General features: G+C 56.2%; 2 long non-coding RNA genes across 12 annotated transcripts in view; one reads left to right on the forward strand and one right to left on the reverse strand.

Moving 5' to 3' along the window:
* The window catches only part of LOC135230104 (uncharacterized), a 617,741-nt gene that overhangs the window by 329,918 nt on the left and 272,803 nt on the right, over nucleotides 1-15,020 (forward strand). The window lies entirely within an intron of this gene.
* LOC135230107 (uncharacterized) overlaps nucleotides 1-15,020 on the reverse strand; it is a 495,299-nt gene that overhangs the window by 138,281 nt on the left and 341,998 nt on the right. The gene's annotated exons all lie outside the window — the stretch shown is intronic.

Raw genomic sequence — 15,020 nt, forward strand, 5'->3', positions numbered from 1 at the left:
CCTCCATTATGACCTATGACACCTAGTGGCCACAGGATTTGAGCACACCCTGGGAAAGCCCACGCAGGCACAGGGGAGCTTCTGGTTCCGACTGGTTCAGGGCATTGCTACAACAGGCCAGGTACCTCTTTCCCACTTTCCAGAGGATATCAGTACGCAATGCAACCCCACTCAGCATCTCTTGCCTCTCTCTGTCTCTCTCTGGATGTGTTCGCTCTCTGAAATCTCTTCCTTCTCCCCCTGAGTCACTTCACAGCTTGGAGTGCCTGACAGGGTGCCTAGAGACGAAAGAGCAAAGGGGGAAGGCCTCTGGCTCTACTGGTTGCCCGTGGGCCGACAAGATCTGCTGGTCTATCTGCAAGGTCTAGAGAGTGGTGATTGACCGGGATCTACATCACGGGCCGACCCTGGCCAGGTGAAGCTTGCTGACATGTGGCAGCCTCTCCGGAGACTACTAATTCCGCTGGTCACATTGTATGCAAATACCCAGCTGAGAGCACAGGGCAGAAAACATTGACACATACCTGCCAGAGGCCTATTCTGGGTCTCAAGAGTCCACCCTGGTCTCCAGCGACTCAGCATCTCAGCACACACTTTGCCTGCACACATGGAATCCGCCTCTCTCCACAAATGCCTTCTCCTGCTAGGAAACACAGGATGTCACTCAGCCAAAGGAGAGCACAGGCAAAGTCAACTGAAGCCCGCGTTTTCACGATTTTGCCCTGTGCTGGTCCACAGCCTCCGGGGCACACTGCGTGTGCGTCACTTCTCCAAAGACAAGGCCGAAATTCGGGCATCCAGGGCCCTAGCAGTCCAGAGTCTGCGGATGGCGGCATATGGATCACCTCCTTTGCCACGTACAGGAGGGAGGCCTGGGCCCTAGCCCGGGTCCGCTAGAGCTCCACGACCTCAGCTATTTTCCCTGACCTTTGGCCCGTGCCCCTGTGAGTGTGTGATTTCTAGTTCCACTTCTCCTCCGACCACTCTCAATCCGCCACCTGCGGATACCTCAGCGTGGACATGAACATCTATCACTGTCTGCAGTGTCACAGGTCACTAGGAGTCTAGGCTCAGGCTGACCTTGGCTGTCTTCTGCCCAGGCAAGGAGCCTAATCCTTCAAAGGAAATGAGGACACGTGGTCACTCGCCGACATCCTTTCTTTCATCCACACAGCGGTCTGTACGAGGGTAAAGAGGCCAGGTAGGACAGGTGAAGGCTGAGTGCGGGGCCTAAGGCTTCTTTCTCAATCACCATGGAGACAGCCACCGGAAGGCTGGGCGGAACTTCTGACGGGGACGGGTCACAAACTCTGAGCCAATAGGAGAGGTTCAGCCTAACATGCAAGTTAGGCAGAGGCCTCCATTTTACCCATGGACACACAACGGCCCCTTCTGTCCTTGGCCACAAAATCGAGGGCACCCAGGGAATAACTTCACAGCAGGCAACCCCTGATGTGGACAGGTTCGACACGCTGGGACAGCAGGCAGGTACCTCTTGTCCACTTACGCTGGGATATCAGTAGGCAAGGCGCCCTTCCTCAGCATCTGTGGCCCCTCTCTGTATGTGTTCACTCAGAGAAATCTCTCCGTTCTACCCCTGAGACAAATCACAGCTATGAGGGGCCGGAGAGAGAGCCTGGAGATGAAACAGGGGAGGCTTCTGGCTGTACCGCGTCCCCGTGGGTAGAGAAGAGCAGTTAGTCTCTCTGGAAGGTCTTAGCTTCTGTTGATTGACATGGGCAATACGGTAGGGGCGGACCCTGGCCAGGTGGAGCTTGTGGGCAGATGCAACCTCTGGGGGAAGAATAATTCCGCTGCTGCTTTGTATGCTGTAAACCTCCCCACGCCAGGTGGGATGGGCAGACAACATTGACCCACAACTGCCAGGGGCCTTTCCTGGGACTGAAGATCCCAACCTGGTCTCAACCTTGTCGCCTTCTCAGCACATACCTTTCCTGCACACATAATCCTGCCTTTCTCCGTCACTGCCTGATCCCACTAGGACAAAAGCATGCCGCCCAAAAAGGCCCATGTCAGGGAAATCGAGGAGACACTGCCATTTTCCACATTTTTGCTGTCTACATATCCCCGCCTCCGGTGGAAGGCTGCGTATGTGGCCGGGCAGCCAAGGCAAGGCCGAAATCCCGGCATCCTGGGCCCCAGCAATCCAATGGTTTACGGACGTGGGGACCCGGATGACATGTTTCCCACATACAGGAGGAATCCTTGGGCCCTTCACTGGCTCGCCCTTCAGCTCGGCCACGTCCACTACTGGCCCTGGCCTTTGGCCGGTGCCCCATTTAACGTGTGCTCCGGAGCGATGTTTCTCCACCCATCGCTATCATTCTGCCACCAGGGGATATGTGAGAGTGGGAGTCACCATTTGTCACTGGCAGCAGTGTCACAAGTCACTAGACTTCCAGGTACCAGCTGGCCTAGGCTGCCTTCTGCCCCAGGCAAGGTCCCCAATCCTTTATCCCAGATGCTGACACCTGGGCGCTGGCGGATATTCATTTTTATCAACACAGAGGTCTGAGTGAGGGTCAGCAGGCCAGCCAGGTGAAGTCAAGGCCAGGTGGGCGGGACTAAGGCTCCTTTGCCATCACCATGGAGACAGTCCCACCACCGGAACAGTGGGCGGAGCTTATGATGGGCCTGGTGACAAGACTGAGCCAATGGCAGAGATCTGGCCCACCAGGCAGATGACACAGGGCCCTCCATTATGACCTATGACACCTAGTGGCCACAGGATTTGAGCACACCCTGGGAAAGCCCACGCAGGCACAGGGGAGCTTCTGGTTCCGACTGGTTCAGGGCATTGCTACAACAGGCCAGGTACCTCTTTCCCACTTTCCAGAGGATATCAGTACGCAGTGCAACCCCACTCAGCATCTCTTGCCTCTCTCTGTCTCTCTCTGGATGTGTTCGCTCTCTGAAATCTCTTCCTTCTCCCCCTGAGTCACTTCACAGCTTGGAGTGCCTGACAGGGTGCCTAGAGACGAAAGAGCAAAGGGGGAAGGCCTCTGGCTCTACTGGTTGCCCATGGGCCGACAAGATCTGCTAGTCTATCTGCAAGGTCTAGAGAGTGGTGATTGACCGGGGATCTACATCACGGGCCGACCCTGGCCAGGTGAAGCTTGCTGACATGTGGCAGCCTCTCCGGAGACTACTAATTCCGCTGGTCACATTGTATGCAAATACCCAGCTGAGAGCACAGGGCAGAAAACATTGACACATACCTGCCAGAGGCCTATTCTGGGTCTCAAGAGTCCACCCTGGTCTCCAGCGACTCAGCATCTCAGCACACACTTTGCCTGCACACATGGAATCCGCCTCTCTCCACAAATGCCTTCTCCTGCTAGGAAACACAGGATGTCACTCAGCCAAAGGAGAGCACAGGCAAAGTCAACTGAAGCCCGCGTTTTCACGATTTTGCCCTGTGCTGGTCCACAGCCTCCGGGGCACACTGCGTGTGCGTCACTTCTCCGAAGACAAGGCCGAAATTCGGGCATCCAGGGCCCTAGCAGTCCAGAGTCTGCGGATGGCGGCATATGGATCACCTCTTTGCCACGTACAGGAGGGAGGCCTGGGCCCTAGCCTGGCTCCGCTAGAGCTCCACGACCTCAGCTATTTTCCCTGACCTTTGGCCCGTGCCCCCGTGAGTGTGTGATTTCTAGTTCCACTTCTCCTCCGACCACTCTCAATCCGCCACCTGCGGATACCTCAGCGTGGACACGAACACCTATCACTGTCTGCAGTGTCACGGGTCACTAGGAGTCTAGGCTCAGGCTGACCTTGGCTGTCTTCTGCCCAGGCAAGGAGCCTAATCCTTCAAAGGAAATGAGGACACGTGGTCACTGGCCGACATCCTTTCTTTCATCCACACAGCAGTCTGTACGAGGGTAAAGAGGCCAGGTAGGACAGGTGAAGGCTGAGTGCGGGGCCTAAGGCTTCTTTCTCAATCACCATGGAGACAGCCACCGGAAGACTGGGCGGAACTTCTGACGGGGACGGGTCACAAACTCCGAGCCAATAGGAGAGGTCCAGCCTAACACGCCAGTTAGGCAGAGGCCTCCATTTTACCCATGGACACACAACGGCCCCTTCTGTCCTTGGCCACAAAATCGAGGGCACCCAGGGAATAACTTCACAGCAGGCAACCCCTGATGGGGACAGGTTCGACACACTGGACAGCAGGCAGGTACCTCTTGTCCACTTACGCTGGGATATCAGTAGGCAAGGCGCCCTTCCTCAGCATCTGTGGCCCCTCTCTGTATGTGTTCATTCAGAGAAATCTCTCCGTTCTACCCCGAGACAAATCACAGCTATGAGGGGCCGGAGAGAGAGCCTGGAGATGAAACAGGGGAGGCTTCTGGCTGTACCGTGTCCCCGTGGGTAGAGAAGAGCAGTTAGTCTCTCTGGAAGGTCTTAGCTTCTGTTGATTGACATGGGCAATACGGTAGGGGCGGACCCTGGCCAGGTGGAGCTTGTGGACAGATGCAACCTCTGGGGGAAGAATAATTCCGCTGCTGCTTTGTATGCTGTAAACCTCCCCACGCCAGGTGGGATGGGCAGACAACATTGACCCACAACTGCCAGGGGCCTTTCCTGGGACTGAAGATCCCAACCTGGTCTCAACCTTGTCGCCTTCTCAGCACATACCTTTCCTGCACACATAATCCTGCCTTTCTCCGTCACTGCCTGATCCCACTAGGACAAAAGCATGCCGCCCAAAAAGGCCCATGTCAGGGATATCGAGGAGACACTGCCATTTTCCACTTTTTTGCTGTCTACATATCCCCGCCTCCGGTGGAAGGCTGCGTATGTGGCCGGGCAGCCAAGGCAAGGCCGAAATCCCGGCATCCTGGGCCCCAGCAATCCAATGGTTTACGGACGTGGGGACCCGGATGACATGTTTCCCACATACAGGAGGAATCCTTGGGCCCTTCACTGGCTCGCCCTTCAGCTCGGCCACGTCCACTACTGGCCCTGGCCTTTGGCCGGTGCCCCATTTAACGTGTGCTCCGGAGCGATGTTTCTCCACCCATCGCTATCATTCTGCCACCAGGGGATATGTGAGAGTGGGAGTCAAATACTATCTCTCTAGGCAGTGTCACAAGTCACTAGACTTCCAGGTACCAGCTGGCCTAGGCTGCCTTCTGCCCCAGGCAAGGTCCCCAATCCTTTATCCCAGATGCTGACACCTGGGCGCTGGCGGATATTCATTTTTATCAACACAGAGGTCTGAGTGAGGGTCAGCAGGCCAGCCAGGTGAAGTCAAGGCCAGGTGGGCGGGACTAAGGCTCCTTTGCCATCACCATGGAGACAGTCCCACCACCGGAACAGTGGGCGGAGCTTATGATGGGCCTGGTGACAAGACTGAGCCAATGGCAGAGATCTGGCCCACCAGGCAGATGACACAGGGCCCTCCATTATGACCTATGACACCTAGTGGCCACAGGATTTGAGCACACCCTGGGAAAGCCCACGCAGGCACAGGGGAGCTTCTGGTTCCGACTGGTTCAGGGCATTGCTACAACAGGCCAGGTACCTCTTTCCCACTTTCCAGAGGATATCAGTACGCAATGCAACCCCACTCAGCATCTCTTGCCTCTCTCTGTCTCTCTCTGGATGTGTTCGCTCTCTGAAATCTCTTCCTTCTCCCCCTGAGTCACTTCACAGCTTGGAGTGCCTGACAGGGTGCCTAGAGACGAAAGAGCAAAGGGGGAAGGCCTCTGGCTCTACTGGTTGCCCGTGGGCCGACAAGATCTGCTGGTCTATCTGCAACGTCTAGAGAGTGGTGATTGACCGGGGATCTACATCACGGGCCGACCCTGGCCAGGTGAAGCTTGCTGACATGTGGCAGCCTCTCCGGAGACTACTAATTCCACTGGTTACATTGTATGCAAATACCCAGCTGAGAGCACAGGGCAGAAAACATTGACACATACCTGCCAGAGGCCTATTCTGGGTCTCAAGAGTCCACCCTGGTCTCCAGCGACTCAGCATCTCAGCACACACTTTGCCTGCACACATGGAATCCGCCTCTCTCCACAAATGCCTTCTCCTGCTAGGAAACACAGGATGTCACTCAGCCAAAGGAGAGCACAGGCAAAGTCAAATGAAGCCCGCGTTTTCACGATTTTGCCCTGTGCTGGTCCACAGCCTCCGGGGCACACTGCGTGTGCGTCACTTCTCCAAAGACAAGGCCGAAATTCGGGCATCCAGGGCCCTAGCAGTCCAGAGTCTGCGGATGGCGGCATATGGATCACCTCCTTTGCCACGTACAGGAGGGAGGCCTGGGCCCTAGCCCGGCTCCGCTAGAGCTCCACGACCTCAGCTATTTTCCCTGACCTTTGGCCCGTGCCCCCGTGAGTGTGTGATTTCTAGTTCCACTTCTCCTCCGACCACTCTCAATCCGCCACCTGCGGATACCTCAGCGTGGACATGAACATCTATCACTGTCTGCAGTGTCACGGGTCACTAGGAGTCTAGGCTCAGGCTGACCTTGGCTGTCTTCTGCCCAGGCAAGGAGCCTAATCCTTCAAAGGAAATGAGGACACGTGGTCACTGGCCGACATCCTTTCTTTCATCCACACAGCGGTCTGTACGAGGGTAAAGAGGCCAGGTAGGACAGGTGAAGGCTGAGTGCGGGGCCTAAGGCTTCTTTCTCAATCACCATGGAGACAGCCACCGGAAGGCTGGGCGGAACTTCTGACGGGGACGGGTCACAAACTCTGAGCCAATAGGAGAGTTCCAGCCTAACATGCAAGTTAGGCAGAGGCCTCCATTTTACCCATGGACACACAACGGCCCCTTCTGTCCTTGGCCACAAAATCGAAGGCACCCAGGGAATAACTTCACAGCAGGCAACCCCTGATGTGGACAGGTTCGACACGCTGGGACAGCAGGCAGGTACCTCTTGTCCACTTACGCTGGGATATCAGTAGGCAAGGCGCCCTTCCTCAGCATCTGTGGCCCCTCTCTGTATGTGTTCACTCAGAGAAATCTCTCCGTTCTACCCCTGAGACAAATCACAGCTATGAGGGGCCGGAGAGAGAGCCTGGAGATGAAACAGGGGAGGCTTCTGGCTGTACCGCGTCCCCGTGGGTAGAGAAGAGCAGTTAGTCTCTCTGGAAGGTCTTAGCTTCTGTTGATTGACATGGGCAATACGGTAGGGGCGGACCCTGGCCAGGTGGAGCTTGTGGGCAGATGCAACCTCTGGGGGAAGAATAATTCCGCTGCTGCTTTGTATGCTGTAAACCTCCCCACGCCAGGTGGGATGGGCAGACAACATTGACCCACAACTGCCAGGGGCCTTTCCTGGGACTGAAGATCCCAACCTGGTCTCAACCTTGTCGCCTTCTCAGCACATACCTTTCCTGCACACATAATCCTGCCTTTCTCCGTCACTGCCTGATCCCACTAGGACAAAAGCATGCCGCCCAAAAAGGCCCATGTCAGGGAAATCGAGGAGACACTGCCATTTTCCACATTTTTGCTGTCTACATATCCCCGCCTCCGGTGGAAGGCTGCGTATGTGGCCGGGCAGCCAAGGCAAGGCCGAAATCCCGGCATCCTGGGCCCCAGCAATCCAATGGTTTACGGACGTGGGGACCCGGATGACATGTTTCCCACATACAGGAGGAATCCTTGGGCCCTTCACTGGCTCGCCCTTCAGCTCGGCCACGTCCACTACTGGCCCTGGCCTTTGGCCGGTGCCCCATTTAACGTGTGCTCCGGAGCGATGTTTCTCCACCCATCGCTATCATTCTGCCACCAGGGGATATGTGAGAGTGGGAGTCACCATTTGTCACTGGCAGCAGTGTCACAAGTCACTAGACTTCCAGGTACCAGCTGGCCTAGGCTGCCTTCTGCCCCAGGCAAGGTCCCCAATCCTTTATCCCAGATGCTGACACCTGGGCGCTGGCGGATATTCATTTTTATCAACACAGAGGTCTGAGTGAGGGTCAGCAGGCCAGCCAGGTGAAGTCAAGGCCAGGTGGGCGGGACTAAGGCTCCTTTGCCATCACCATGGAGACAGTCCCACCACCGGAACAGTGGGCGGAGCTTATGATGGGCCTGGTGACAAGACTGAGCCAATGGCAGAGATCTGGCCCGCCAGGCAGATGACACAGGGCCCTCCATTATGACCTATGACACCTAGTGGCCACAGGATTTGAGCACACCCTGGGAAAGCCCACGCAGGCACAGGGGAGCTTCTGGTTCCGACTGGTTCAGGGCATTGCTACAACAGGCCAGGTACCTCTTTCCCACTTTCCAGAGGATATCAGTACGCAATGCAACCCCACTCAGCATCTCTTGCCTCTCTCTGTCTCTCTCTGGATGTGTTCGCTCTCTGAAATCTCTTCCTTCTCCCCCTGAGTCACTTCACAGCTTGGAGTGCCTGACAGGGTGCCTAGAGACGAAAGAGCAAAGGGGGAAGGCCTCTGGCTCTACTGGTTGCCCGTGGGCCGACAAGATCTGCTGGTCTATCTGCAAGGTCTAGAGAGTGGTGATTGACCGGGGATCTACATCACGGGCCGACCCTGGCCAGGTGAAGCTTGCTGACATGTGGCAGCCTCTCCGGAGACTACTAATTCCGCTGGTCACATTGTATGCAAATATCCAGCTGAGAGCACAGGGCAGAAAACATTGACACATACCTGCCAGAGGCCTATTCTGGGTCTCAAGAGTCCACCCTGGTCTCCAGCGACTCAGCATCTCAGCACACACTTTGCCTGCACACATGGAATCCGCCTCTCTCCACAAATGCCTTCTCCTGCTAGGAAACACAGGATGTCACTCAGCCAAAGGAGAGCACAGGCAAAGTCAACTGAAGCCCGCGTTTTCACGATTTTGCCCTGTGCTGGTCCACAGCCTCCGGGGCACACTGCGTGTGCGTCACTTCTCCAAAGACAAGGCCGAAATTCGGGCATCCAGGGCCCTAGCAGTCCAGAGTCTGCGGATGGCGGCATATGGATCACCTCCTTTGCCACGTACAGGAGGGAGGCCTGGGCCCTAGCCCGGGTCCGCTAGAGCTCCACGACCTCAGCTATTTTCCCTGACCTTTGGCCCGTGCCCCTGTGAGTGTGTGATTTCTAGTTCCACTTCTCCTCCGACCACTCTCAATCCGCCACCTGCGGATACCTCAGCGTGGACATGAACATCTATCACTGTCTGCAGTGTCACAGGTCACTAGGAGTCTAGGCTCAGGCTGACCTTGGCTGTCTTCTGCCCAGGCAAGGAGCCTAATCCTTCAAAGGAAATGAGGACACGTGGTCACTCGCCGACATCCTTTCTTTCATCCACACAGCGGTCTGTACGAGGGTAAAGAGGCCAGGTAGGACAGGTGAAGGCTGAGTGCGGGGCCTAAGGCTTCTTTCTCAATCACCATGGAGACAGCCACCGGAAGGCTGGGCGGAACTTCTGACGGGGACGGGTCACAAACTCTGAGCCAATAGGAGAGGTTCAGCCTAACATGCAAGTTAGGCAGAGGCCTCCATTTTACCCATGGACACACAACGGCCCCTTCTGTCCTTGGCCACAAAATCGAGGGCACCCAGGGAATAACTTCACAGCAGGCAACCCCTGATGTGGACAGGTTCGACACGCTGGGACAGCAGGCAGGTACCTCTTGTCCACTTACGCTGGGATATCAGTAGGCAAGGCGCCCTTCCTCAGCATCTGTGGCCCCTCTCTGTATGTGTTCACTCAGAGAAATCTCTCCGTTCTACCCCTGAGACAAATCACAGCTATGAGGGGCCGGAGAGAGAGCCTGGAGATGAAACAGGGGAGGCTTCTGGCTGTACCGCGTCCCCGTGGGTAGAGAAGAGCAGTTAGTCTCTCTGGAAGGTCTTAGCTTCTGTTGATTGACATGGGCAATACGGTAGGGGCGGACCCTGGCCAGGTGGAGCTTGTGGGCAGATGCAACCTCTGGGGGAAGAATAATTCCGCTGCTGCTTTGTATGCTGTAAACCTCCCCACGCCAGGTGGGATGGGCAGACAACATTGACCCACAACTGCCAGGGGCCTTTCCTGGGACTGAAGATCCCAACCTGGTCTCAACCTTGTCGCCTTCTCAGCACATACCTTTCCTGCACACATAATCCTGCCTTTCTCCGTCACTGCCTGATCCCACTAGGACAAAAGCATGCCGCCCAAAAAGGCCCATGTCAGGGAAATCGAGGAGACACTGCCATTTTCCACATTTTTGCTGTCTACATATCCCCGCCTCCGGTGGAAGGCTGCGTATGTGGCCGGGCAGCCAAGGCAAGGCCGAAATCCCGGCATCCTGGGCCCCAGCAATCCAATGGTTTACGGACGTGGGGACCCGGATGACATGTTTCCCACATACAGGAGGAATCCTTGGGCCCTTCACTGGCTCGCCCTTCAGCTCGGCCACGTCCACTACTGGCCCTGGCCTTTGGCCGGTGCCCCATTTAACGTGTGCTCCGGAGCGATGTTTCTCCACCCATCGCTATCATTCTGCCACCAGGGGATATGTGAGAGTGGGAGTCACCATTTGTCACTGGCAGCAGTGTCACAAGTCACTAGACTTCCAGGTACCAGCTGGCCTAGGCTGCCTTCTGCCCCAGGCAAGGTCCCCAATCCTTTATCCCAGATGCTGACACCTGGGCGCTGGCGGATATTCATTTTTATCAACACAGAGGTCTGAGTGAGGGTCAGCAGGCCAGCCAGGTGAAGTCAAGGCCAGGTGGGCGGGACTAAGGCTCCTTTGCCATCACCATGGAGACAGTCCCACCACCGGAACAGTGGGCGGAGCTTATGATGGGCCTGGTGACAAGACTGAGCCAATGGCAGAGATCTGGCCCACCAGGCAGATGACACAGGGCCCTCCATTATGACCTATGACACCTAGTGGCCACAGGATTTGAGCACACCCTGGGAAAGCCCACGCAGGCACAGGGGAGCTTCTGGTTCCGACTGGTTCAGGGCATTGCTACAACAGGCCAGGTACCTCTTTCCCACTTTCCAGAGGATATCAGTACGCAGTGCAACCCCACTCAGCATCTCTTGCCTCTCTCTGTCTCTCTCTGGATGTGTTCGCTCTCTGAAATCTCTTCCTTCTCCCCCTGAGTCACTTCACAGCTTGGAGTGCCTGACAGGGTGCCTAGAGACGAAAGAGCAAAGGGGGAAGGCCTCTGGCTCTACTGGTTGCCCATGGGCCGACAAGATCTGCTAGTCTATCTGCAAGGTCTAGAGAGTGGTGATTGACCGGGGATCTACATCACGGGCCGACCCTGGCCAGGTGAAGCTTGCTGACATGTGGCAGCCTCTCCGGAGACTACTAATTCCGCTGGTCACATTGTATGCAAATACCCAGCTGAGAGCACAGGGCAGAAAACATTGACACATACCTGCCAGAGGCCTATTCTGGGTCTCAAGAGTCCACCCTGGTCTCCAGCGACTCAGCATCTCAGCACACACTTTGCCTGCACACATGGAATCCGCCTCTCTCCACAAATGCCTTCTCCTGCTAGGAAACACAGGATGTCACTCAGCCAAAGGAGAGCACAGGCAAAGTCAACTGAAGCCCGCGTTTTCACGATTTTGCCCTGTGCTGGTCCACAGCCTCCGGGGCACACTGCGTGTGCGTCACTTCTCCGAAGACAAGGCCGAAATTCGGGCATCCAGGGCCCTAGCAGTCCAGAGTCTGCGGATGGCGGCATATGGATCACCTCTTTGCCACGTACAGGAGGGAGGCCTGGGCCCTAGCCTGGCTCCGCTAGAGCTCCACGACCTCAGCTATTTTCCCTGACCTTTGGCCCGTGCCCCCGTGAGTGTGTGATTTCTAGTTCCACTTCTCCTCCGACCACTCTCAATCCGCCACCTGCGGATACCTCAGCGTGGACACGAACACCTATCACTGTCTGCAGTGTCACGGGTCACTAGGAGTCTAGGCTCAGGCTGACCTTGGCTGTCTTCTGCCCAGGCAAGGAGCCTAATCCTTCAAAGGAAATGAGGACACGTGGTCACTGGCCGACATCCTTTCTTTCATCCACACAGCAGTCTGTACGAGGGTAAAGAGGCCAGGTAGGACAGGTGAAGGCTGAGTGCGGGGCCTAAGGCTTCTTTCTCAATCACCATGGAGACAGCCACCGGAAGACTGGGCGGAACTTCTGACGGGGACGGGTCACAAACTCCGAGCCAATAGGAGAGGTCCAGCCTAACACGCCAGTTAGGCAGAGGCCTCCATTTTACCCATGGACACACAACGGCCCCTTCTGTCCTTGGCCACAAAATCGAGGGCACCCAGGGAATAACTTCACAGCAGGCAACCCCTGATGGGGACAGGTTCGACACACTGGGACAGCAGGCAGGTACCTCTTGTCCACTTACGCTGGGATATCAGTAGGCAAGGCGCCCTTCCTCAGCATCTGTGGCCCCTCTCTGTATGTGTTCATTCAGAGAAATCTCTCCGTTCTACCCCGAGACAAATCACAGCTATGAGGGGCCGGAGAGAGAGCCTGGAGATGAAACAGGGGAGGCTTCTGGCTGTACCGTGTCCCCGTGGGTAGAGAAGAGCAGTTAGTCTCTCTGGAAGGTCTTAGCTTCTGTTGATTGACATGGGCAATACGGTAGGGGCGGACCCTGGCCAGGTGGAGCTTGTGGACAGATGCAACCTCTGGGGGAAGAATAATTCCGCTGCTGCTTTGTATGCTGTAAACCTCCCCACGCCAGGTGGGATGGGCAGACAACATTGACCCACAACTGCCAGGGGCCTTTCCTGGGACTGAAGATCCCAACCTGGTCTCAACCTTGTCGCCTTCTCAGCACATACCTTTCCTGCACACATAATCCTGCCTTTCTCCGTCACTGCCTGATCCCACTAGGACAAAAGCATGCCGCCCAAAAAGGCCCATGTCAGGGATATCGAGGAGACACTGCCATTTTCCACTTTTTTGCTGTCTACATATCCCCGCCTCCGGTGGAAGGCTGCGTATGTGGCCGGGCAGCCAAGGCAAGGCCGAAATCCCGGCATCCTGGGCCCCAGCAATCCAATGGTTTACGGACGTGGGGACCCGGATGACATGTTTCCCACATACAGGAGGAATCCTTGGGCCCTTCACTGGCTCGCCCTTCAGCTCGGCCACGTCCACTACTGGCCCTGGCCTTTGGCCGGTGCCCCATTTAACGTGTGCTCCGGAGCGATGTTTCTCCACCCATCGCTATCATTCTGCCACCAGGGGATATGTGAGAGTGGGAGTCACCATTTGTCACTGGCAGCAGTGTCACAAGTCACTAGACTTCCAGGTACCAGCTGGCCTAGGCTGCCTTCTGCCCCAGGCAAGGTCCCGAATCCTTTATCCCAGATGCTGACACCTGGGCGCTGGCGGATATTCATTTTTATCAACACAGAGGTCTGAGTGAGGGTCAGCAGGCCAGCCAGGTGAAGTCAAGGCCAGGTGGGCGGGACTAAGGCTCCTTTGCCATCACCATGGAGACAGTCCCACCACCGGAACAGTGGGCGGAGCTTATGATGGGCCTGGTGACAAGACTGAGCCAATGGCAGAGATCTGGCCCACCAGGCAGATGACACAGGGCCCTCCATTATGACCTATGACACCTAGTGGCCACAGGATTTGAGCACACCCTGGGAAAGCCCACGCAGGCACAGGGGAGCTTCTGGTTCCGACTGGTTCAGGGCATTGCTACAACAGGCCAGGTACCTCTTTCCCACTTTCCAGAGGATATCAGTACGCAATGCAACCCCACTCAGCATCTCTTGCCTCTCTCTGTCTCTCTCTGGATGTGTTCGCTCTCTGAAATCTCTTCCTTCTCCCCCTGAGTCACTTCACAGCTTGGAGTGCCTGACAGGGTGCCTAGAGACGAAAGAGCAAAGGGGGAAGGCCTCTGGCTCTACTGGTTGCCCGTGGGCCGACAAGATCTGCTGGTCTATCTGCAACGTCTAGAGAGTGGTGATTGACCGGGGATCTACATCACGGGCCGACCCTGGCCAGGTGAAGCTTGCTGACATGTGGCAGCCTCTCCGGAGACTACTAATTCCACTGGTTACATTGTATGCAAATACCCAGCTGAGAGCACAGGGCAGAAAACATTGACACATACCTGCCAGAGGCCTATTCTGGGTCTCAAGAGTCCACCCTGGTCTCCAGCGACTCAGCATCTCAGCACACACTTTGCCTGCACACATGGAATCCGCCTCTCTCCACAAATGCCTTCTCCTGCTAGGAAACACAGGATGTCACTCAGCCAAAGGAGAGCACAGGCAAAGTCAAATGAAGCCCGCGTTTTCACGATTTTGCCCTGTGCTGGTCCACAGCCTCCGGGGCACACTGCGTGTGCGTCACTTCTCCAAAGACAAGGCCGAAATTCGGGCATCCAGGGCCCTAGCAGTCCAGAGTCTGCGGATGGCGGCATATGGATCACCTCTTTGCCACGTACAGGAGGGAGGCCTGGGCCCTAGCCCGGCTCCGCTAGAGCTCCACGACCTCAGCTATTTTCCCTGACCTTTGGCCCGTGCCCCCGTGAGTGTGTGATTTCTAGTTCCACTTCTCCTCCGACCACTCTCAATCCGCCACCTGCGGATACCTCAGCGTGGACATGAACATCTATCACTGTCTGCAGTGTCACGGGTCACTAGGAGTCTAGGCTCAGGCTGACCTTGGCTGTCTTCTGCCCAGGCAAGGAGCCTAATCCTTCAAAGGAAATGAGGACACGTGGTCACTGGCCGACATCCTTTCTTTCATCCACACAGCGGTCTGTACGAGGGTAAAGAGGCCAGGTAGGACAGGTGAAGGCTGAGTGCGGGGCCTAAGGCTTCTTTCTCAATCACCATGGAGACAGCCACCGGAAGGCTGGGCGGAACTTCTGACGGGGACGGGTCACAAACTCTGAGCCAATAGGAGAGTTCCAGCCTAACATGCAAGTTAGGCAGAGGCCTCCATTTTACCCATGGACACACAACGGCCCCTTCTGTCCTTGGCCACAAAATCGAAGGCACCCAGGGAATAACTTCACAGCAGGCAACCCCT

This window comes from Loxodonta africana, unplaced genomic scaffold (genome assembly GCF_030014295.1).
Source record: "Loxodonta africana isolate mLoxAfr1 unplaced genomic scaffold, mLoxAfr1.hap2 scaffold_76, whole genome shotgun sequence".
Lineage (NCBI taxonomy): Eukaryota > Metazoa > Chordata > Mammalia > Proboscidea > Elephantidae > Loxodonta > Loxodonta africana.